At 39.5% G+C, this 25,355-nt stretch overlaps 1 long non-coding RNA gene across 2 annotated transcripts; it reads right to left on the reverse strand.

Annotated features, from left to right (window-relative positions):
- Positions 1-1,278: 1,278 nt before the first annotated feature.
- LOC102021747 lies at positions 1,279-24,916 on the reverse strand. 2 transcript variants are annotated; one of them, XR_001236841.1, is made up of 5 exons: positions 24,642-24,916; positions 23,909-23,988; positions 22,281-22,361; positions 1,522-1,676; positions 1,279-1,418 (listed from the first exon to the last, which is right to left on the reverse strand). It is a non-coding gene; the product is annotated as an uncharacterized LOC102021747 (long non-coding RNA). The 2 variants fall into 2 exon arrangements; XR_001236840.1 differs by having other exon boundaries at positions 23,909-24,025.
- Positions 24,917-25,355: the final 439 nt, after the last annotated feature.

Consider the following 25,355-nt stretch of genomic DNA (forward strand, 5'->3'; position numbering starts at 1 on the left):
AGTCTGAGACCTGCAGAGTCAGTGGGTGAGATTTTAATCTGAGTCTGAAGTTCTGAGAACCAAGAGTCCACAGACATCTCTGCCCAGACAATCATGCAGATAGCCAGTAGGTTCTTTTGTCTCTATTTTTCCTACTAATCAGCCCCTCAGTGGTTTGGGTGAAGCCATTCACCTGGAGAAGACAATCTGCTTTACTCAGGCTACTCATTCAAAAACTAATCTCTTCAGGAAACATCCTTAGAGTTACACCCACAAATAATATTTAACAAGGTATCTGAGCATCCTATGACTCAGTCAAGCAAAAACATGAAATTAATTCTCACAATCTTTTTGAGAAAAACAAGCCTAGGATCCCTGTGGGATCCTCAGAAAGAATGCCTAATGTAACGTTTGAGAAGATTACAATGAGCAGAATAATTACTCTTTGATGTTTGTAAGTTATAGTAAACAGGGGTGAGAAGCTTCATAGAGAATCCTGGGGCGGAGAATCAGCTTGAATTAGAGATGTACGGGTATATGTACGTGTTCACAGGGGTTTTGAGAATCAAATTACACTGGATTAACACAAACTGTCTTTAACAATGTTAATTATGATACAGAAGACTATAAGAGGTCCATTTATGACAGTTAGATAATGTGGATAATATTAATGATAGCTCTTTATTCTTCTTTTATGGCAGAATTGTGATTCACAATTATTGATGTCATTAATATGTGTTGGCCTATGTGTGGTGGTCCAAATGTCCTGAAAGAGTTAAATAAGAGGCCTATATGAGTAAGGTGAACCAGCTATGGTAGTTAAGCTCAATCCTGTCACTTGATTATCTTGGTAGCTTCCCATGGGATTGCTGGAGCACACCTCTGGGTATCTCTCAGTGGAGGCATGATCTTGGGGGCCTCTATTTTGTCCCTTGCCCACTTTCCTCTAGTGCTATTCCCCTGCTCTATTTCTCAGATGCCCTGAGCTAAGCAGCTTTGCTCTGCCACAGTTTTCAGCCATGGTGTTCCTCCCTTGGAGCCAGCCAACCATGAGCCAAATTAAACCTCTGCTCCTTTAAGCTGTAGCCAGATATTGTGTCCCAGTAATGGGAAAGTTGACTAAGGCACCAACAAATGATAGCAGTAGGCCAGCGATGACCAGGAGCATTAACATGTGCAGGTACAAAGGGGCAGAGTGAGGGAGCTGTTACACGGGAAAGAGGCCAATTTGTAGAAGATGATAGGTAGAGGCACCCAGACAGCACCAAACCAAAAATCAGCAGGGAATAAACATGGCAACCTCATGGGTTTTTATTGCACCTTCAGTCATCAGACCTAACTTCACTGGAGGTCAATAACTCCTTACTTTGGGTTCCTGGTGGATTTTTTTTAGCACCACCGAATTTTTTTAGCGACTAACAGAACTTCTGATGAACAACCTGGAAGAGAAAGAAAACATTTAGGACAAAATTGAATTAACCCTTTTCTCCCCTCCCGCAAACAAATCTAAAAGTCTCACAAATCAATGTATTGCATTCGTACAGCAATTTAGTCCATGACCTTCAATTCCATCCCCATTTAGAGCTTAGAGTAGAGACGTGGCAAATTTTGTTAGCCCTGATTTATAGGTGGAGAAAGACCTATTCAGGGAGGTACATCCGTATTTATTGTTGGTCTACAGGCTGGTTGAGTTCTTCCTGTGAGGGTAATAAGAGGAATCAAGGAATTAATTTTTGTTATTAGAAAATACTCGAGGCTGTCTGTCTCTAGCTGTCTAATTACAAGGGACACAATATTAGGGCATCTTCATTCTACAAATTGCCTACAAACAATTCCGATCAGAGTAATTGTATTAGGTTTGAGACATTTAGCTGCTGCTAATCCAATAAAGATGATTCTAGGGTTAGAAATAGTGGCTAAAGGAACATGTAGATGCTAATCCTTTGTAAGCTGCAGACAGACAAGATATCTTTTATTACAGTCAAGAGTTTTCCCGGCTGTTCTGTACTTGTCTGCAGGGAATTCTTGTCCCAACTTGACTAAAATATACATGAAGAGTGAAGGTATGATTGGAATCTAAGGATGAGGAGGCTCTAAATTTAGGAATAGGATGAATGGAGCCACTCCAACATCACTAAATACATTCCATATCCTCTTAGATGACACGCCTATCCAGTGGTGTTCCAGTAGAAGCACCCTCTTTTTTTCTTCTACTGGCCATCAGGAGTCAGAACTAACTACAGACACAAAAAATAATGCTGCTAAGACTTATGAGGTCAAGTTTTTTTTATATCTACTTCTCTACATGAACAAATTTAACCTGGCCACTATAACCAGGCAACTAAATTTAGAGAATAAATTATATGTAGATGAACTTAAAAATGATGCTTGTTTATAAGATCATCAACTTTAAGATAATGAAATTAAAGAACTGAGAATTAACCTCAGTCTGCCCTCTGGTTTTATAGATAAGAGTACCTGATACATTCAAATATAAGTGATTAGCTAGATGTGCCACAGGCAGTTGCAAAGCCAGGGCCGCACCCCACTTTTCCTGACTTCTTTCTCACTCCCAGGTGCATTATTTTTAATGAGTTACTCTCATTTTAATGAGACTATTTTTGTCTGTTGGAGATGTGATAATGTCTTTATTTTCTGTTCACAGACAAGGTCTTATACAAAGAAAGGAATTTCATGTAAGTAAAATCATAGGTGAAAGTTCAGGCATAATCAGGATGAGGACCTCAGAAATGCTTTCAGGACTGTGTTGCTCTGTTTTTATCTGTTGCCTTTAGTATCTCTGAGTTGGCTTGCATTGTTGCATGGAAGAAAAGGTGGACCGAGCAAGGTCAATTGAGCTTTCCTTCCCATTGGCTCAGCAAGCCCCTGGTAGAAAGAGTATACCTTCTCCAGTGATTCTCCAAATATGTGTGAGGGATTCTTGTTGCTTAGCAAGTGGTATGTGTAAGCCTGGTATAAACTTCAGAGACTAAGGGTGAAAAAGCTGGTAGCTCAAAGGTGGGTCAGGCAGAACAAATCATATGTACACTATAGCTCTGTTCTTGGCTGGGACCAAGTTTATAGTTTGGGTCTGGAATGTCCCCCAAATTCTACTGTGTGAAAGGCTTGGGCTCCAGCCTGGCTCTGTTGGGAGGTGGTAGAGTCCAGAGCAGTGATAGCAAAACTTTTAGAGACCAAGAGCCCAAACTGCAACACAAACCTCACTTATTTATCGCAAAATGCCAACACTGCAATTAAACCTGAATTCTGAGCTTCTAGTTTGAGAAGAAAAGAGACAAGTGATATACTTGGATCACATGCCGACAGTGTTGAAGGCTTGCCACCACTGGCCTAGAGGGAATTTCTAGCATTCTTGGGGACATGCCCTTGAAGGGAAGAGTGAGACTCCAGTCTCCCTCTCACTCTTCGGACACAAGGTAAGCAAATTTGCTTCACCATGCACTTCTGCTAGTATGTGCTGCCTCACCAGAGGCCCCACATAGCAGGACCAGTGACCATGAATTGAAACCTTTAAAGCTGCGAGCCAGAATGAACCTTTTTTCTTTATAAGTTAATTATCCCAGATATTTGTTGTAGAAGTAGAACACTGACTGACACAGACAGTCGTTTAAACTTTCACATATGTTCCCACATCCATGGAAAGGCCCAAAAGAAGGAAAGAGCAACAAGACTACATTCTTAAAAGAATTTGTTCTTTGTAGTTTGAAGAATTTTCCCAATTTTCATGAAATTCTCAGACCTCAGACTTTGTACACTTGAATTCATGCAATTCTCTGAAACACATTTTCTAAGCATGTGGCAATGACTTTAAGTCTTAGCAATTTCCTTGAGGACAGCATTTGTGTTAGCCCCATTTAACATATTGAGAACAGCCAAGGACTTTGCCTTTTCATTTCTTTGATTCTAAATAATTCCCATACATAGGATTGCATCAAGAGGCCACACTGAGGAATTGACCTGTATCATGTAGGTGTCCACTTTAGAATGTTTGTACAATGATAAATTTGCCTAATAAAGCATTTTTCAGAGTGTGTCTCTGCCATTATGCAACACAGTATTATGTTTCCTGTATAGATCTATTGGGGAGGGGTGACCAGTTAAGGGAAAGACTCAGTCTCTGCGTCTCTGGCCTACAAATTTTATCCCTCCATTCAAGTGCATGCCGTGATTATTCTTTATGTCCATCATCCCAAAGTTGAGACTCGGGGGACACTGTTGACCATACTACAGAACGGGGATCAAATTCTGGTTTCTGTACCAGAGTTCCTGTCTTTCTTATCCTGGATGATATAGAAATCTCAGGAGGCCTGATTTTCACTTATTCTGCTTTTCATTTGTTCTATCTTTCCTTGAACCTCTGTGTATTCCATAGTCCTTACTAACTGGAAGGGTAGAGATTTTTGCAATGCAGTGTGATATTGGGTAGAAATCCACATGGCCTTTTTGTTTAATATTCTAGCTAGGTCTCAGGGCCCACATGGTACATCTGACTTCATGACGTGCCTAGTCAGAGTAACAGTCATCAGCCTCACTGTGGACATCATCATCTGAAACTGTTTGGGCATGGGTTCCAGGTGCTGTCCTTAGCTCTATCCAGATGGTTGTGCTCTGTCTGTCTGTCTGTCTGTCTCTCTCCCTCCCTCTCCATCACTGCACTTTGAGATAAGTTCTATTTTGACCCCCTCTATACAGATGAAGAAAGTGAATCTCAGAGTATGTAACTTGCTCAACCTCATGGAATTATAAATAGCAAGACCTGAGGTCAGCATATGCTGTTTCCCCACTATGAAACGAGAGGGGTCAGGAAGGGCACACGCATTGATCGACTGTGGGAAGATGCCCAAGACTAAGCATGGTCAAGGGCTGCACTGATAAGGCTCTGGCTCCTCCATAAGATTTCCAGCACTTCAGTCTAGCGATGAGTCAGTGGAGAATGCTGGTGTCTCAGAGATTTGGGGGACTAAGTTCCTTTTTAGCAGATAGTAGCTGGGCATCGATTCAAACACAATTGTGAAGAATGGAAAAAGTAGTCTGAGTCATTAAATAGCTTTTCAAATTTGTGTTTCATCACATTAAATGAGTATTTATTAAGTGCTTCCACGTGCCCATCTCCTTATTCATCTTAAAAATAAAGTCAGTGCCACAGGATGAAGACTGGTACCTAACTACAGTGCATGGACGAAGTCTCCAATCTCTCCCCCTACACGTAGCTTACTGGGAGGGCAGATGTCTTTTGCAGCGTGCTTGCTAGGACACTCACTATTTTCAGAAAATCCTAATAGACTTTACAAGGACAAAATTTTCCTCAGTTAACAAGTTTTGTGAGAAGCTGGGTTAAAATCAAAATGTGAGTTTTCTCTACTGAGAGGCTTCTAAAAGTCCCTATCATGTGAGTGTGAGAGGGAAATATAACAGGGAGTAGAGAATGCAGAATTCCAGTGTTTCAAATATTTTCAACTGGATTGTCCCCAATTTTTCCTCTCACTGATGATCACATACTTGTACTCTGTGGAACTCATTTGGAGAAATACTCATTGAAACATAGCACACTCTCTATGAAAGTAACAAGCAAAACAAAATAATATATGGATGCTCAAATTATTGTCCATGTAAATTTTCTTTGCCCAAATGTTCTCTTTATTTCAGTGGATAGAGGGCTAGAGGTCACAGAAGTATTTGGTGAAAATGGATTTGCTCTGATGATTTGTCTCCATGCAAGAGATTTCCTTGCATGAGATCCATTTGTCCTGCTTTCCATTCTCTGCATTGTAAAATTGGCATTGTAAAATTACTTACTATCATTCTATAGTGCATCTACTTGGTTTCTAAACTAACCATGTTCTTTAAACAATTTATACATTGTTTCTCACTTATGAACAATTTTAAACTAAATATCACTAGGTGTTTAAAAGTGCTATGAAATAGTTTTGTCATAGTGAGCAATTCAAATCTGGTTATGGAATACACTTAGGGGGTCTAATGATTTCCGAACACTATTTAAAGCTGATTAAAGCTACACTAGTTATCTAAAGTTTCAGAATTCATGTTAAACTATGAGAATGACAGGAACAAAAAGAGAAACAAACTAAGACAATCAAGGACTGAATATTTATTTCAAGCTCCAGACAAATAATTAAAGAAGCCTTTGATGAGATAAAATTCATTTTGAAACTGCAATACAATTGAAGTTTCAGTTCACTTTTGCTATGAGTTTTTATCTCTGGAATTCAGGAACAAAACACATGCCTTTGGTTCGTGAGATTTTCCTGTAATGGATGATAAGGCTAGGTGATTAACAATCACCAGGCTCTGATTGTTTTCATTAGAACGATAACATATGGTCACATTGCTCAGCCTCTTCACAGAGCCCCGAAATGGGATCATAAAAGGGGAGAAGAGAAATTCTGGTTTAGATTATAGCAAATGGTTTGAGGAATTGGCACTGTTGAGCTACAATTTACTGTTGTAAAAGCTCACAGAGATGAGCCTTCTGCAGTTTTCTTCTTTGTGCTTGAGATTAGTAGGAGGGGGTGGTGGGGATCATAATCTTTCTGTTTTTTAGCAGTCCTGATTCCAGTGACATACATTACAAATGAGATGGTATGTGGGTGGGCCTCCACCAAATTCCCAACAAGCACTTAACCATGGCCTCAAATCCAATGCACATTTGTCATTATTAAATCCCACTCATGCAGCAAAGGCCTACAGGATCTGGAGGTGGGGAGGGATTGAGAGAAGCAGGAAGAGGTAAGGAATTTGAGTAATCAGAGATAAAGAAATTACCCATGGCAAAGAAGTAAAGCTTCAAGGTACCAACTGCATGCACTAAAGCAGTTGGTGAAGGAGAGGCTGGCTAGTAAATTCAAAACCTAATTTTTAGATAAGGTTGGCAACCAGGGATAGACATTTGCTACAGTGATGAATGAAGAAAAGTGATTTGTTGTTCACCTATGAGTGTCAGATGCTAGGTTAGGCTCCCAGCTATGTAGCCTCATTTAGACTTTACAGCAAAGGGCAAGAGACACAATCATTAAGCAAATGGACCTGGCTTCAAGTTCTGAGGGTGGCAGAAATAGTATGTAGCTCATGGGGTTGTAGGGAGAAAATAAGACAATGCATATTAAAAAAAAAAAAAAAAAAAAAACAACCCTTAGTAGAGTGGTTGATACATAGTAGAAAAATAAGTCTCTTCTCAAACCTACCCATCCCCAATTCACCTACAAAACTAAACAACAATAACAAAATCTTGCCAGAATGAGGTAAGCGTTCTTAAACTCATTTTGCAGAGAGGATGTGAAGTGTTTTCCACAGCTGTCTTTGTAAGAAAATAAGATAATACATAGTAAACCCAATTGCATCTGCACAAGCCTAAATTATCATTCCACTTTGCCAAATCAGCTTCTTTTCTGAACTCTGGATTTTTACCAGTTAAACATTGTCTTCTTGCTCTTGGCTTAAAATTGTACCATCATTTTGGGTAGTTACCACCAATAAAGTACCATCTGTAAGATATCCTCTAGGTTCCTTTCCTTATTTTATCTAATTATTACAATTGTGTAAAATACTTCCTCAAAAAATTGAAACCCAAATGTTGGTTAATGAAGTATGCATCCACCTGTATTATACGTATGGAAGTTTGAATAGCTTGTCCAGGAGAGTAGCAGATTCAGGATCCAAACTAGGTCTGTCTCTTTTCTACCTTCTCTTGTCCCTTGCCGTATCCTTACACTGATTTCTCCCTCTTTTGAGCCCTACTGTGACATTACTTGTGCCTCTTATGCTTATGCATAGCATTCTTCCTTGAATTACAATGTTTTTATACTTGACTTTTTTCTTCTGAACTAAAGGGTCCTTGAGAACAGGAATTCATTCATTTTGTAATCCCCACAGTTTCTGTCATAGTACACAAAAGACAGTTGATAAATATCTTCTGAATAGAACAAGAGCTCAACTCAACACTAAACTCAGCAATTTACTAAAATCAGAGCTTGGAGATTCACCATAATTACCACAAGGTGATTAATAGAAATAAAAACAGGTGTCCCTGCCTTTAATAAGAACCTGAAAATGATATTGCTCTGTAAGCAATAAATATCATAATAATAGATCAAAGCAGATATACTGGTAATATAATTGCTCCAATTCAGCATGGCTTGACTTTAACCCGAGAGAAGACATTACACGTCTAAAGGAGTAAAAAATGTATGCATCCTTCAGAAGGACATTTGTTTGGATAGTTGAAATATAGAAGATTATTCTGGTTATCCATTGATGCATAAAACTACCTAACAGGGCTGGGGATATAGTTCAGCAGTGCAGCACCTGCCTGGCAAGCATGAGGTTGTGAGTCCAATTCCCAGTACCAAAAAAAAGAAAATGCTCCTAAAACTACCTACTACTTAGTGGCATAAAACAATTTATTATTTCTCATGGCTCTATGTATTGACAGGACTCAGTAGGCTTCTTCTTTGGTGACTGCATGGTTTCTTGTACCTCACCCTTGGAAATGATAGAAGTAACATTGCTTCTACCACCTTGTATTGGGTAAATAATTTACTAAAGTCAACCGAGATTAAGCATGAAGTGAACTGGAATCCTTCTTGTGATGGAACGAACAGTGTGCGTGACATGAGTGGGAGGACTGGTGGAGGCCATCTTAAAATGAGTTGCCATGAAGGTGGAAAGCAAATTACATCAAAGTGGTGCACATCCATCGAGTGGAGAACTTTTTGGCTCTGGGATATGGCTGTCTATTCCCATGGTTGGTGACCAACCGCTTGTTCCTTTGAGAAAATTTGTAGGTCAAAGTTCATGCAGCAGCCAGGGATGCAATGGTTAAAATAGAAGAAAACACACAAACAAACAGGCTTAGTTTGGACACGTTTTGTCACGTCGAATCTTGTAATAGCTGCAGGTGAACAAAGGACTTAATGAGCCTACCATACAGCGAACGCTGTGCTCCGGCAATCCTGTCTTGCTGGACACTCCTGCATACCTGCTCCTCGAGTCTCGTATTCCAATGCTGTTCTGACCATTACCCTTGACTCATGTGTTCTAATTTCTGCCCCTGATTCTGTGTTTCCACCCAGGCCCTATGTTTGAACTGTAAACTGACTTTCCTTCCAAGAAACTCATCTGAGTTTTATTATTCACCCTTTCAACATCTTGCACGATAGCAATTATTTCCCTGAGGTCATGTCGTTCTTCAAATACTGAGTATTGAAACCTAAAAAAAGGTACCTATTTTAATCATGGGTTTCAGCACAGTTTAATAGCAACTGATGAAAAAAAGGTGCGTTTCTGGCTATAACTCTATGGGAGATGCTTTGTCTTTGAGCTTGGATGTTGAGGGCATGGTGATTTCTAACCAATAGCTGGTGAAGTTGACACCAAGATATAATCTTTGTAATGTGATGAACACAAAGGAAAGAGAAAGAAGATAAGAAAAAATAAAGAAGGAAAGTAAAGAGCTTTATCATATATAGAGTTTTAAGTGTACATCAAAATTCAGGGATCAGAAATCAAAAAATAAAAGTAATAAAATCAATATTGCTTACCACATTAAGGTAACAGGCACTTTGGAATTCTACAAAGTTATTAATAACACTGAAAATAAAAATATGAGATGTAGGCAAGGCAGTAATCACAGATAAATGTGTATCTTTACAAGAATTAATTAGATATAAGAAATGAATATTAATAAAATTCAGCTCAAGATACTTGAAAATAAGTAAGCAAAATCAAAGCATTTAAGATAGAAAGAAACATAGTTGATAAATATTTCTATGAACTGGCTTCTCTGAAACACTAATGAGATAGAAATAGCTTTTGAAGGATTAATTTAGGGAAAATGCAAATTAAGAAAAAGATGGTATTTATGTTCATAGAGGAGATTAAGAAAGAAACTCATCTTTGTTAATAATTTTTAAAAGCTAGATGAAACGGGCAGTTTACAAACAATGTAAATATTATCAAAGAAAAATATAACACATTACAAAGAGGAAAATTGGTAAAACTGTCATGGAACCATTTCCTCACCAAAGGTCTGGTCTAGGTAATTTCTGAGATTCTTTTCAGGACCCAATAAAATGCCTTTAGTATTTCATTTTCTCCTGGGCAGAGAAAAGAATGAGAACTACTGAATCTGTTTTAAAGAGCTAAGATTACTAAATGGAAAACTGAACAGAGACTACTTCTCAAAAGAAAATGATACATCTCTTACAACTGAGTTTACAAGCTGAGCATAGTTGTGCATGCCCCAGATCTGGCTACTTGGAAGGGTGAGGCTGGAGGATTGCCTTTGCCCAGGGCTTCAAGTCCAACCTGAGCTGATGATACCCTATTTCCAATGATGATACCCTATTTCCAAAAATAATTAAAATATACATTTTGATCAAAGCAAGATCCAAATGTAGAGTGAATGCTTAAGATTTTTAAATTTTTAAATGCTTAAGATTTTTAAATTTATTGCAAAACGCACATCGTCGCTAATCCCCCCCAGAATACTTCTCCTTGCTGGGAACAGACTTATTCCATCATTCTTGCTACTTTCTGAAGCTATTTTGGAAGTCTTCTTTTGTTACTATCTATCTCTATGAGATGTGCTCAAAAATGCCGTGAATGTTACTGCTGAGTGTCATCCAATGGAAATGCGGGGTTGTAAAAATAATTTGTCATGTCCTCATGTACCTCATCCACCAAAACCCACTCCATACAATGCCTTGTTCTTCTTGAGAGTCAAAACATTTGGAATTGATTCAAGACATAAAGACAACCACAGCAATGCAACTGGAGACATTCACAAAGTACTTCCGGGACTGCTCCAGAAAGTGACAGGAATGATGATAAAGTGTGTTCCAAGTGAAGAAGCATATTCTGAGGAGGATTAATAGCAATGTGTCTTTTACCATAATACATTTAAAAAATTGACTGTATTTTTAAATCATATGAAGTAATATATGTATGCATATAGGTATATGCACAAATATGCTCTCATATCAGCAAATAAAACACACTACAAGACCAGACATATTTTCTCCTAGATTTATAAGGAAAATAGTTTGACCTATTATTAATCAAAAGAGAAAAAAGATCATTTCAAAATTTCAAAATGGTTTTTTAACAGAATTTGATTTAATTTCTCATTTAAAGAGTCCTGAGAAGTATACAAAGTGACCTTCATTTCTAGAACGTACAGAATTGTCTGAAGAGAAGCCACCACCTCACCAGTACACCGTCACACTTGGGTTTGTACCAGTAGGGTATTCTCACTAAAGTCAGGAATAAGACAAAGGGTCTGCCCTGGAAGTGGTCTCCTGACTGGTCTTCCTGCTTATCACATCCCCTCTCTCCTTGTCAGTCTCTGAAATACTGCCAGAGCACTTTTTAATACACAGCACATCTGTGTGTACTCCTGCTCTTCACTCTGCCATTTGCCCATAGAGTGAGAACCAAAATTGTTTCTATGCCTCCTGTGTCTTGCAGGATGTACACCCACTCCAGCTCTTTTTCCTCATCTAAGAGAGTTGATGTTTGCAAAGTGCTTGGGGCACAGACATCCAGGAAAAGGAAAAGGAGGAGGGTGAGGAGGGGAAAGGCACTCTCCCTGGGGCTTACCCTGTGGACAGGACCTTCTGCCCTCTTTCAATCCCTCACTTGTGACATACGCCCTCCCCTTGGGGCCCTTCACTATTTCTCCTGCCTGGACCCCTTCTCCGTTCTTCAGAACTCAACCTCAACAGCTCTTTGACATTATCCTTCATTTCTATATTGTAGTTTGTAGTTAGATCTTTGTGTAATTGCTTTTATGATTTTCTGGAAAAGAGGTTCTGACACACACAACCCCTATCAAGTGCCTCTCCTGAGTCTAACGCAACTGCGTTCAGAGGCCAAGACTCCTGCAGGGAACACAGTGGCTTTTGAGAGCCTCACCAATTTCCTGTAGATGGTGAAGAGAGTGAAGTTACTAGAAAAAGAGGGGATTAGTTAGTCCACCCACCATGAACACTATTCCTCACAATAGATCTGGAAGTGGTAACCAAGAAATGTTAAAGATAAAAGGTGAATGCACACATTATCAAAGAATATTGAAATGATTCAATAGAAAAACCTTTAACTCGAGTAGGGCAGTTGTTAAAGGGTCACTTAAGATTAATGTATAGAATTCTGATTTAAGATGACAGAATAAGCATGTGGTTTAGTTCTTACCTTCCTGCCTTAACATTGTAAAAAAAAGAAACATATTCATTATAGTTTGGAAAGCAAAACCAAAAGCCATGCCCTTTTTAGCTTAAATTATGTTGATTTCTGAAATATGGAAGAATTAGCTGAGTTCAGCTTGGATTAAAAAAAAAAACATGTCCTCAAATACACAAAAAGAGTTATGTGCCAAAGCAGCAATCCATAAGTGTGGGCATCAGAAGCAAGACAGTCGTTTGGGTAGGACAAAATGGCCTGGTGGGATGACTCTCCAGCATCACACAGCTGATATATAAGACTTTGGGTCAGGCCGTGGGTACAGAACAGCCTGCCCCAGGTGTGCCTAAGCGAAAGTGTCCAGTGCATAGATGTTGATAATACTCAGTACAAACAGCCTCTCCAAGTGGAAGAAAGACACTAGTACTTCCTGCTAGGTCGTAGGTTCCACCATTTCGTCCATTAAAAATGCTGAAATCAGGAATTTTCCCGAAAGGCTCATGTGAACACCAAGGGATCATCATACACTGGAGAACAGCTAATACCTCCAAAGACAGCTGCAAAATGAAACTAACTTGAGAAAACAGAGTTGATAGAAGATGAGCTTAACATGGTCTTCATAAAAATGCAAGAAGATGTCCTATTTACTGAGGCATGAAATAAAGACCCTGGAATTGAAAGTCTTGATGATCAAATCTTACAAAAAAAAACTCAGCTTAAGAGACTGGTTGTAAAACAGAATTAGCAAAAGTGGAGAACAGATCTAAAGAATTCTCACAGAATATGAGGTCAAGGGAATGAAGCGTTTAGCAAGGAAGTAGAGAAAGAGAAAAATAGATCTAAAAGTTCAAATAGAAGTTTTAGAGGAGTCTTGAAAATTAGAAATTCCTAAACCATGGTACAGTATAATTTCTTTTCAAATCAAAGAGAGATTATATCTTCAAATGTAAAGAGTAGGATAATATGAAAAAGAATTTTCACCTATACAAATGGAATTGCAGAACTCAAAGGGCAATGAAAAAAATCCCTACATGTGAGAAAGAAGGCCAAATGCACACAATACACACATATTCAGAGAGAACATAATGTGCGATTAAAATCAAATCACATGTATTATTGGCAGGACTGGATACAGAGAGACAGTGGAACAATGTATTTAACCAACAACTCAAAAATGTGATTTTTTTATTCAAAAGAAAACATGCAAACAATATAGAACTTTTCTGACACAAGTATCCACATAGACTCTTTTTGAAAGAATTACAGAAGAGAATATTCCAGAAAGGCAAAATGAAATCCCAAAGAAGGAAAGGGATGCAAGAATCAACTAAAGATGCAAATAGCAAAGTATAGTAAGATATCAGTCATATGGAAGTTTTAACACACTACACACTACTATATATCATTCATGAACACACACAAAGCAGTAAGGTGGAGAAACACGCATATACCTGTTGGAATGATGTACATCAGATTTCGGGTAAAGGTCACCTATAGGGAGTGAAGGGATAATATGGTTGGGAAGGAGGCCAAAGGAGGATTGAATTATATAGGTGATGTTTTATTTCTTTAAAAAAAATAAAGATTTTGTGCAAATATTGCTAAGTGTTAACATCTGTTAAGTCTAGGTATTGTAAATATGGGGTTTGTTATTTTATCATTTTCCTCACATTTGAGATTTTGCAGCATTGTATCATATACTGGCTTAGAAGTGAGGAAGGAGAGAAAGCTCTGAGTGGATACTCCAGATATTTTGTTGTGAAGAAGCAGAGTGCAGCGCAGAAGTTGGGTGGGGTGGAGATTACTGTGTGTGCTGACCAAGAGATGATCCAGGTGGCTGGAACAGACTGAGCTTGGGACCTCGGGGAAAGAGCCCGACTGAAAGCGTTAACGTGATGGTGCTGAAATGCACGACTCCAAAACACAGCACCTTAGCATTTGAGAAAACAGCAGAAGCAGGGCTCAAGGCCCTGATTTCAGAAGGTCCTCTTTACCCTTAGAGGATAGCAACATCCTTATTTCTGAAGACCCAGGGTCACAGAGAAGAACCCAAACAAACACGTTATGCTAAGCTCTGCCCACCTGTCTCATTTATTATCATTAATCCACACCTCTTCTGTCCAGTCATAGTTCTCCACAATTATCCATCTCTTCACTATAAAATTACATTAGTTTCCTTGATCTTCATTTTGGAAGGATCTTGTGTCATATAAAATTCACAGTAGACCAATTCAGATGCACTCTGTGAGTGTGCCTTCTGTTACAGGGCGCCCGTCATTGACATAACATAAGGAAGGGTCTCTTTTCCTCTGTGTGGGGCAGAGTATGGAAGGAGCTTTGGCTTTTCATAGTGACAGTAGATTTCTTCATGCTCTTTTTTTTTTTTTTTCTTTATCCGGTACCAGGAATCGAACTCATGACCTTGTGCTTGCCAGGCAGGCGCGGTGCCACTGAGCTAAATCCCCAGCCCCGTCTTCATGCTTTTCACCATCAGGAAACAGATGACGTTATTGGGCACGCATGGATTTTCAGTACTTGGTAGTGAGAATAGGTGTGAAGGAGTTTGCACGAAACCCATTCCATTTTGTCCTTGATGTAGAAGTTAAAACCATTTCTGGAGGGTAGGCAGGGTGCTACGGAAACAGTTTGTTGCTGTTGTCAGGTCAAGCTCATTGAGATGTCATTTAAACCTGGTAAAAGCCGCCTTTCCTCAGGGAGGGCTCCGTGAGCCCTAGCAAATGCAAGCGGCCTCACCACAGCATGTAGAACGGTATCGTCTCTCCGCATAGTTCCCTGATGCCCCTTAGTGGTGTGGATCCCCTCCTCACGCTGAACCCTGGCAGCATTGGCCTGATCTTGCTTTTTCTACCTTTTCCAGAAGGTCATGTAGTTGGCATTACCTATGCGATATATGGGGTGTGATCAAAATACATGGTGGATGTTGAGATTTTTAAAAATGTATTACACGAAAAGACACGTTACTATCAAATCTTTTTCATGCAAAATGGTTACTATGCTCTTTTCCTCTCGCCACTGCTGCACTGGCAGCTCCGTATGCGCAGAACATACCAAGGGGTCCATTCAGCCTCCTTGCTGCCTCCCGCTCCCACACGGCCTATGTGTTCTGCACTGTCAGCCGCTCGTCCTTGCCGATCCCGTGTCACAGCAGTGTTCTCAGATCCCTGCACAGGGCCTGTTGTGTTCCACTGTATCGATGGATAGAACTTCTCAAGATCTGTCAAAACCCAACCTTACCCGATCTGTGTGACTCTCTTAGGAGACGCTGTCTCCCCCGGGCAGCTCTCCTACCTGTTCTGCACATATCCTAGGGCCCGTTCACTGCCTCCCATAGCAGAACACATGATCATCAGCCTGTTTATGCTGAAAATTTCTTGTTCTTTCAGATCTTTGTGGTAATCCAGCTCTTTAGGGAATCCTTTGTTACCCAATGTGCTTTAATTTTGTTTGGTATTTACTTTTAGTTAGTGCCATAATTTTAACAAACGCATTCCTATTTCTGTGTCATTTACGTTTGTCTTGCAAGTGTGGGTCGCATTGCTACATCTAAATTGGGACTTGGATGAGAGTGTGACACCAGTAATCAGGCTTGACCCGAGCACACAGTGAAAGCTGAATGCTTGCAGACAATTGATGAGTATGTGAGGGCTTTGCTTTTATTTGTGGAGTATCCCTGTAACACCAGAATACTGTACAAGAAACTAAACTCCTTAATTTGAAAAATGCAGAAAAGACTCACGTGGCTGAAGATGCAGGGATCTGTTTGACTTCTGGCCTCTGTTGGGAAAATTTGTCCCTTGGATTCATACTGAGAATTGTGTCAATTCCTGTGGGCAAAATCTGCCTGAACATAAGCCAATATCTTTAAATGAGACAACACAGAAAGAGTTATACTTTTCTATAAACTTGTTTATTGGTTTTTTGAGAGGCAGTCAGATGGGGATCATTTGCTAAGTTAAATAGATTCAAGTCTGATGAAATACCAGCCATCTTCCTGCTGTCCTGGAGTATCTTATAGCTTCCTATGACCCTTTCTCTGCTTTATTTCTCTCCCTGGTACTTATCACCATATGACAAACTATATATTTCATATCTGTTTCTTTGTTTGTCATTTTCCATGATGATAAAGATTTGTCTACTTTGCTCACTGCTAATCTCCAAGAAGCAGTGCCAAGAACACAGCTACCACTCGAAACAGAACTAAGGAATGAATAAATGAATGTCTCTGCTAAGAAGCCTCAGAAATGAAACAGCCTTGAAGACCAATAACTGAATTATGATGGGGGACAAACTGATGTGCTCCTGTACTCTCTAGAGCATAGTAGACTCCAGCGGGGTAGCAGGCACATCTGGCACCCTCAGCACAGCTCTCTGGGCCACCTCTATTTCAGCTAAGCTTCAGCTCAGATTCACTACCTCAGGCGCACTGCGGAGGGTCTTTTCTTTTCTGCCCTGGTGGCTTCTCTGAGACACTAGAGCTTGGTAGGTTTGGGCAGGTGCAGGCAGAATGCACCTAAGCAAATAATCCCAAAGGCAGCTTGCTCTCCATCATGGCAGATAGAAGCTGACCCACAAAGGCTCCCATAGCCATCCTGCTGATGGGATGTCCTACAGAAATGTAATATATGTCTCACCGCGTCCTGGCTCTGGCCCACTCTAACTCATTTTGTTTTGTTTTTCTCCTTCTGTGTCAATCTTATTGCTCTCTCATCGGCATCACTTCTGACATGAACTAACATGTCTCAAGCTTTGTTTGGGGGAAAACCCAAACTGAGACAAGGAGGAGGATGTTCCAGTTGACATGGTGACGAGCTGCAGATGCAGCCTCTGCTAGCTTTGCCCATCCACAATGATTGTGTTGGCATTAGATTCTGGTTAGCTTGGATCCTAGTTTTGATTTCACCAGTGCTTTTTCAAAAGGCTAACTTTTATCTGAGCTCCTTGCTTATGACTTTTTCTTTCCTGTTTTCTTTCTGTGATTTGGAAAGGTTAAGTGTTGGTTGGTCAAGAGCATTTCTCTTCTCACCTGGTTATTGGTGCGTCTTTGACTGGTGTGCTTTTCCTCACAGCTGCACAGCTCAGGCAGCAGCAGAGTGGTGAGGAGAAAAGAAAGCTGTAGTAATCCAGGGCTGCAGGAGCCTCTGCTCCCAGCACCTGAGACCATTCTGACTTTGCAGTATTAGCGCTATCTCCATAGTCCTTGTGTGAGAGCCTTTGCCAGTTGCATTATGTGGAGCCTGTTTTCCAAGAGTGTGACTTGGCTTTTGCTTTTTAATGATTTAGCTATTTTCAAACATGGAAAATACGGTAGTGTCTTACTGATTATATGTGAATGCATGTAGATGTATCTCCGGTAAGATGCACTGGGTCTGGAATTGAACCTGGGGCAAAAATATATCCTGCCCACTTATTCCCACTGGGGTAAGACTGCAGAAAAGGAGCACACTTGCGGATCATGAAGGGGCCTGCTTCATGTGTTCACTGATACTTTCTAACCAGTTGGGATGGCAGGTCCTACAACAGCAATATTTCTCCCTGACTTTTTGCGGGTGTGTGTTTTAGGTGCTTTTCATTTAATTGTTGTATTTTTCTATAAAAATAAAAAATGTGAGCAAAACTTAGCTATTGTTGCTGACTTACCTTCCATCGCTTCTCATTCAGCCTTCTGGACCTGACTCTCGGAAGATTGTTTTGAGATGGTCAGTTCAAAATGTCAAAAATGAACTAACAATAGGGCAACCCTTAATTATAATGATGTAATTTTTTGAAGATTTAAGAAGAATTCTTACTTTTTAGAAACATTAAAAAAATAGAAATGTAAATTTCCTAAAGGGCATTCTGTTGGAATTGTAAAGCCCCTTTGAAAAATATTTTATCTTTGATTAACATGTATGAATTGTGCATATGACTGGGGTTCAGTGTAAAGATATTTGCATTCATACAGTGTGCACACGGCAAATTCAACTTCTTTTCGTTCATTCTTCTCTCCACACTTCTCCCAATTTTTAAATATCACTATTCTATCTTGAGACTGACTTTATTTAGCCACCACTTAAAGAAAAAATGTGGTAGTTATGTTTTTTTGCATAACCAAAATATGATAAGGAATTGGTTGCAAAAGCTCATATGTGACTGCAGCCCTTGACCTTAATCTCTGATTTTAAATACTTCTTTTATCAAAGTAGTTTCATTCTTTTATTCATATGTGATATAAATTTGAACTTAGAAATATGTAATGAGGAATACTGCTTTTTCATATTTCATATACTGTAGATCGGTGTAAAACCTAATTTGAAGGGGTTTTGGCTCCTGAAAGCATTTCTGAAGACTGTTACAGGCACTGCTGCAGAGAGGGAAGGAAATCCTGTGATGAAGTGGGGGATGCTGTCACCTCAGAATCAAAGTTGAACCAACTAAGCTTTTCACCTAAACTCTCCCAGTCATCCCGGCTCTATTCTTTATCTTCAAAGTCTATAGCTTCTTAATTGTTTCTATGGATACTAGATTGGAGGAGAAATGAATCTGTTATAGTTACATTGAAAGGTTATGACAAGCACATCCCTGAGGGGTGTGCTGCTTATTCTCATTTTATGGAGACTTTCTGGTGGCCAAGTCACTGCTCATTTCTGAATTTAACTGGTGAGGTTGGGAAGCCATGTGAGTGTGAAAGCTTTCCTATGGAAAGGAGGTAAGAAATATATATCATTGCTTAAATGCTTGTCTTTAGCAGTTTACCTGTGTATTTTTATCCCAAACCGTGTGACCTATTCTGTATATTTATTCAGAGGTCTAAGGTTTTTGAGACAAGGCCTCACTCTAGTAAAGGCTGGTCTTAAATTCATATTCTCTTGCTTTGACCTCACAAGGGCAGAGATGACAGGTACCACTATATCAAGCAGCAGTTATTTTCATAATTAAAAATCAATTTCAGCACTTAGAAGCAGCAGTGACATCTTTGTCCTAAACCATAACCTAACTAAATAGTCTTTTGGCACTCTGTAGATATGTACTTTGTAGAAGTAGATATGAACTTGGTAGAAAGTACACATGTAGATATGTAATTTTTGTGTGTATTTAATCTATATATCTATAGATTTAATCTATATATCTGTCTATATGTACATATGATATAGTATAGATATAGTATAGCTAGACACACATATATCTGTATGAAGATGTAGATACAGATATATGTCTTTAAAAATGAAGAAAATTAATTAAATATATTTGATAACAGGAATTAATATTGATTGTTCAGCACTGCTTAGTGAATGAGATTTTTCTGACTACAAGGGACCTGTAAAGAGGAATCTTGCACAGTTTCAGGTATCTGGGCCCCAGATTTTTCTGGACTCTTTGGAGATGTGGAAAGAGACATATGCACTGGAATGGATGCAGATAATTATCTGGAAAGGAGCCAGGACCATGATGTAGTGTGGTGGGTACTAGTGTCTAGCTAAGTTTCCATATATAGAGATCTGTTACCCATGAAATTAATGCCAACAGTTTATTTCAAAGCCAGTCATTTGGAACTTGGAATTTAGAGTAATACTATAAATGGTGGTTAGGTTCTTCTGCTTATACTATATATTATACTTGCCCTCCATGAAGCAATCCAAAAGAAAGTTGAAAGTACTGGTAATGATGCAGAAACTACCATTACTTTGCAGGACCAGATTCTGCTCTGTATTCCCTCAGTGAAACAAGGAGATGCATTAAAACAGCAAAATAAATGAAATAAAAATAAAAGGAACCTACAAGCAACAATTTCACAGTATTTAAGTGTTTATGCAAAGCACAAACTAAGTAGAAGATACAAAAGGCAGGTCCTATCACCAACCGACTACATGCGGGGCTTGGATATCACCCCTAACCTCTTTCCTCCCTTAGGATATTTGTAAAATAAAAACAGTGCTCCCACAAAATCTACATTTAAGAACAAATGTGACACCCCTTCCCCTATGCAAACCCATGCAGGGAGAGAAAAGCACAGCACAGTGCCAGCTCAGTTCTTAAAGAAAGAAGCATAAATAAAGAAGCCAGCTTCCAAAGCGTTTCACTTTCCCCTCTCAAACCTTCATGCCCTTCTCTTTTTAGGGAGATAAGCAACCGAAAAGGTGCCTACGTATTTCCACTTTTCACTTTGCTAACCCACCTGCACCTTCACCCATTCACCCCACCTTCATTTCTGGTGGGTGAGCTGCTTTCTGATCAAAGGCTTCCCCTCTGCCTGGAAACTGACTTTCAAATCCTCTTGCCTGCTTTAGAGTTTTGTTTCTTCCGCCTTTCCCTCCTTTTCCTCAATTATTATTTTCCCATCTACTGGCTCGTTCCCTTTAGCACATAAAAACACTCTAGTCAGCTCTCACTTTATAAAAGCCCCTCTGAATGAGATAGACTTCTGCAGCCACTCTCTTGTTTCCCTACAGCACTAGCCAAGCTCCTTTCTGGAGCTTTGTGTGGCTGTTGTATCCACGTCCCCTACGCCCAGGCTCTCTGGAATCCACTCAGATCACTCCACTGAGTTTCCTTTGTTAGGCTACTGCTGATATTTACACTGCCAAGTGGCATGACCCTTTTTCTGTCTTCATCCTCCTAATGTACCCGCAGCCTTCAGTTTAGTTCATTAGTCTGTGCTCTGGGATAAGCACGTTCCTGGGCTTCCAGGACTTCTGGAGTCCTTTTCTTCAGTATTTATCCATGCTGCTGCCTCCTCTTATTTAAAGGGAACAGTAGTTCAAGACGTAGCTCTTGAGTTTCTTCTCTATTCATATTTCCAGGGACATCACTCCTTCTGATCCAGAACGGGACAATAATAACATTTGTGTCTGTCTCTATTCTAATCTCTTCCCTCGAGTTGAGACCGGTGCATCCAACCGCCTTACCGACATCTTCATTTGGATGTATCATACACATGTCAAGCTAGACGTGCCTAAAGCCTCAGTCTTGGCTGCTTGCCTGTTCCCAGACAGAAGCAAAAGAAACATATGCACTCTTGTTCATTTTCTACTTTAAAATCTGAGAAAATGGCATGATCCTCAGTTGCTTAGACTCCAAATGTATAAACATCTTTGATCTCTCCCTCCCTCTCTCTCTCTCTCTCTCTCTCTCTTTCTCCATACATCACTTAGTGTCGGGGTGCATGCTAAGAAACACATAATTAGGTAATCTCCTCATCATGTGAGCATAATCGAGTGGACGCACAGATCATTCACTGGCGGAGGCATCATGATGTGATCAGGAAAGACAGTGAACATGAGATGCCCGAGGCTACTGTCCAGGCCACACTGTTTTACAATAAACCTTTTTTTTGTAAATAGAAGTACTTTAAAATAATGACTAAAAGTATGGCATGAACCTGTAATACAATCATTTGTTAACCACTGTCATATGTGATGAACGGTATGTAACTCCATGTGGCATATTATTATATGACTAATAGCATAGTAGGTTTGTTTACACCATCACTGTGAACTTTCGTGGGCTATGACATCACTAAGCGACAGAAGTTTTACAGGTCAATCATTATCTTGTGGGACCAGTGTCATATATGGGGTTCATCAGTATGCAGTACCCGCCTGTGTGCAGGCGCCTGTGTGTGTATTTCAGTATACATCCATTAGCAAATTCTGCTAGTTCTGTAGAGAACACTTTACAAATTTGGCCACTTCTCACCATATCCGCCATCACCACACAGCTTTCACTTTAACTATTTCAATAACCTTCTAAGTACCCTTCCTAGCTTGCCTGGCCTCTGTACAGAAGGCAGAGTGTTAATGCCTGCTAAAAGTGATCACTTCTGTGCTCTGAAGAATGCTTCCTATTATATTTGGATTAAGTTTTAAATCTTTCTCACCATTCATTACAAGATCGTTCATGAACTTGCTGCTGGTTACCTCCGTGAACTCATTTCCCACAAATCTCTCTCTGGGTCACTTTATTCTATTTGCACCCTACCCTAGACAGTTTCTCAAGCTCTGTGGCCATTGTTCCACCTCAGAGACCTTCACTTGCTGTTTCCTGGCCTGTGCCATCTTGTCTCGGGTGGCTCAGGGTTGCCTACTCACAAAATCCCGATTGAGTCTCCTTCTAGCGTGAGGTGGTGATGCTGGTGATGGAGACAGGACAGGATATGTTGGACAGCGCAGCTAATAAATGAAAAGAAATTATACTTTTGTGTCAAGTAATGGTATTTGTTGTGCAAGAAAATAAAGCAGCGCAAGAGGGTAAGAAGTGCTACTTTAAATGTAACAATTTAGGGTGTTATTTTAAATGTAGCAATATGGACTGTCTGGTAAGGTGGCAGTTAAATGACAGCCATGAATAATTGGAAGAAAAATTTGTCTCTATTTTGCAAAACTTGAGTGCCAGATTCTGTGAATGAATACAACTATACTTTACTTTTCTATACTTTCTTTAGTATTCTCCTTCTCATGGACCCTTATCAATTTCTCTTAAATTATGGAATCTTTTAGTAAGTGATACATGATACAAATTAATGCTCAAAAGATTTGAGACATATTTCTTTAATTTAGTTTCCTTTGTGTGTTTAGTTACACACAAAAGAATGAGTGTTACCAGATAATGTGAATTTTTACTCAAATTTATTTACATTCTTGCCTTATTTTACCAGTCATCCCTTCCAAACTGATAAAATAGAGGTGATAAGCAGGCATGTGTTATCTCTTGACTTACTGGAAATACATTCAGGGTCTCACCAGTATGATCTCAGTATATATAGTTTCACATATTCTTAGTCATATCAAGTCTATTAAGAGGTTTGTTTTGTGTTATTGAAAATAGATTTTGCATCTTATCAATGTTCTTCAGCAACTGTAGAGCTGGACTATGCCTTCCTTCCCTTTACTCATGAGCTGGTTCATATTACACAACCCCTGAAAGCCTTCTGTCTTAGTTTGTTGGGCTCTATAATAAAATACCTGAGACTGTTAGCTTTTAAATGACAGAAACCTATTGATCTCAGTTCTGAAGGGTGGGAGGTCTGAGATCTGGGCTGTAGCGTGACTGTCTGGTGAGAGTTCTCTTTGGCTGCAAGATGACACTGCATTGCTGTGTCCTTATGTGACAGAAGGTAGAGGGCAAAGAAGACATGGCAAGGCCCTACACGGTGTTTTATAAGTGCATTCATTCCAGTCACAAGGGCTCCACTCTCATGAACTAATGGTTTCCCAAGGCCCTCTCTGGTGATTGTCATATTTGGATCTGAAAGGTCCCCAAAGATAACGTGTTAAAAGCTTGATTCCCAGATCGCTGCCACTGGGAGAAGGTGGAAACTAAGAAGTGGGGCCCAGGGGGAGGTATTTAGCCCGTTGGGGGCAGTCCTGCAAGGGATTTTAGGACTCTCATCTCTTCTCTCTTTTACTTCTTGGCCAGGGGTGAATGAGTGGCTTTGCACCTGTGTGTGTCCCCACCATGGATACCCTGACCTAGCACTAGTCTAAAAACAGCCAGACTGACCAGCTGACCATGGTCTTGGATCACCAAAACTGTGAGTCAAAACAAATCTTTTCTGTTTTTAATTTGATTTGCTCATATAGTTGCTATAGCTATGGCAGACTAATAATAGTAATTGAGTTTCAACATATGAATTTTGTGGACCACACTCAGACTATAATATCTTATAATCTTGTCATTAGCTTTGCCTGACTATATATATATCTCTGTTAGTACATACCTGGAGTCGGTTGGATGATGTTGAATTTAAAATTCTTATGTTTGCATTTGCAGTGAGATTGTAGAGAATCTTCTTTTTCTCTGTTTTACAAATTCTCAAATCAGAGTTATAGTAGATCTACAGGAGAATTAAACATTTTCTTTTTCTCTAATTTCTTCTGGAAACAATGTAAATGAATTATCTAGTTCTTAAAAGTTTGAAGAAAAATCCATGAATACGGTTGAACTGATGCTGTTCTGAAAGACAGCACTGTAATATATTCTAATTTTTTTCTACAGTATAATTAGAGTTGTAGTTTCATTTTGCATAATGTTTGGAATTTTATTTTATTACAAAAGTGTCTATTTTATCCTTATCTCTAAGTATATCAGTTTAGAGTTGTGCAAACTATTCATTTTTTAAAAAAAATATTTCTGTATTGCTTTTGTGTATTTATATTTATTTATTTGATTTTAACTTCATGTTTATTTTTATCTTTAGCTCCTGATTACCATAGAATAAATACATTCATTGTTTAATTAGCTTGAAAACAGTTCTTGGGGCCAGGGATATAGCTCAGCGGCACAAGATCTGCCTGGCAACTGTAAGGTCCTGAGTTCAATTGCTGGTACTAAAAAACAAAAAAAAGAGCCCATGGAAACAGTTCTTGAATCAGTTGATGGAGTCCCACGGTCTTGTGTTGTTTAATTCAGTTAAAATGTCTTATAATTGCATTGCTTGTACCTGCTCTTACCTTTGAGAGGCATTATTTTACGCCAGGAGTGAGCCTCATCTCCATGGAGACCTGCTGCTCACTGGTCAGCTCGCAGTTCAGCCCCATCAGTTCCTGCGAGCAGGTGTGTGGATCGGAGCACCTCAAACCCTGTGTTCTCACACACCTGAGTGCAGCTTCAAACCATTAGCATTAACACAAGATTTGAAGTCACTGGATGCTGCTACAGGAAAGAGGTTCTCATCTTTCCCTCAAGGTGCTTCCCTGTATCTTTCTTTAAGAATGGTTGCCTTGCCCTCTCCCCTTTAGAGATTGTTCACGTTTAGTTTCTCCACGGAAACACTGCAGAATTCCAGCTGCTGGCATTCTGTTGTACTCCTGTGAAGACATTCAGTTGTCCTTACACCACTGGTTTGGTCAGTGTCACTGAAATTCACGAGAGAGAAGTGGGCAAACATGTGACTTTACCCACCATCCTAAACTGAGCTGGGGATTTGGAAAACAGCATCTTAGAATTTAGCGGGCTTAGAAAATAAATTCGTAGAGAGTAGTTTCCCTTTGGTATTGGTAACATTCCAATAAAAGAACCCCTGAGATTGAATTTAAATTTATGTATCGTGTCACAAGTAAAGTAACATTCAATTATCTCCAGTGTGGGAGGTAAGAAAATTAGTATGTTTGTTACTGGTTTAGAGATGTAATCTTCCCTAATATCTTATTGAAAGTACCTATTTT

The sequence above is a fragment of the Chinchilla lanigera genome, unplaced genomic scaffold (genome assembly GCF_000276665.1).
Source record: "Chinchilla lanigera isolate Chin_1 unplaced genomic scaffold, ChiLan1.0 scaffold00066, whole genome shotgun sequence".
Classification (NCBI taxonomy): Eukaryota; Metazoa; Chordata; class Mammalia; order Rodentia; family Chinchillidae; genus Chinchilla; species Chinchilla lanigera.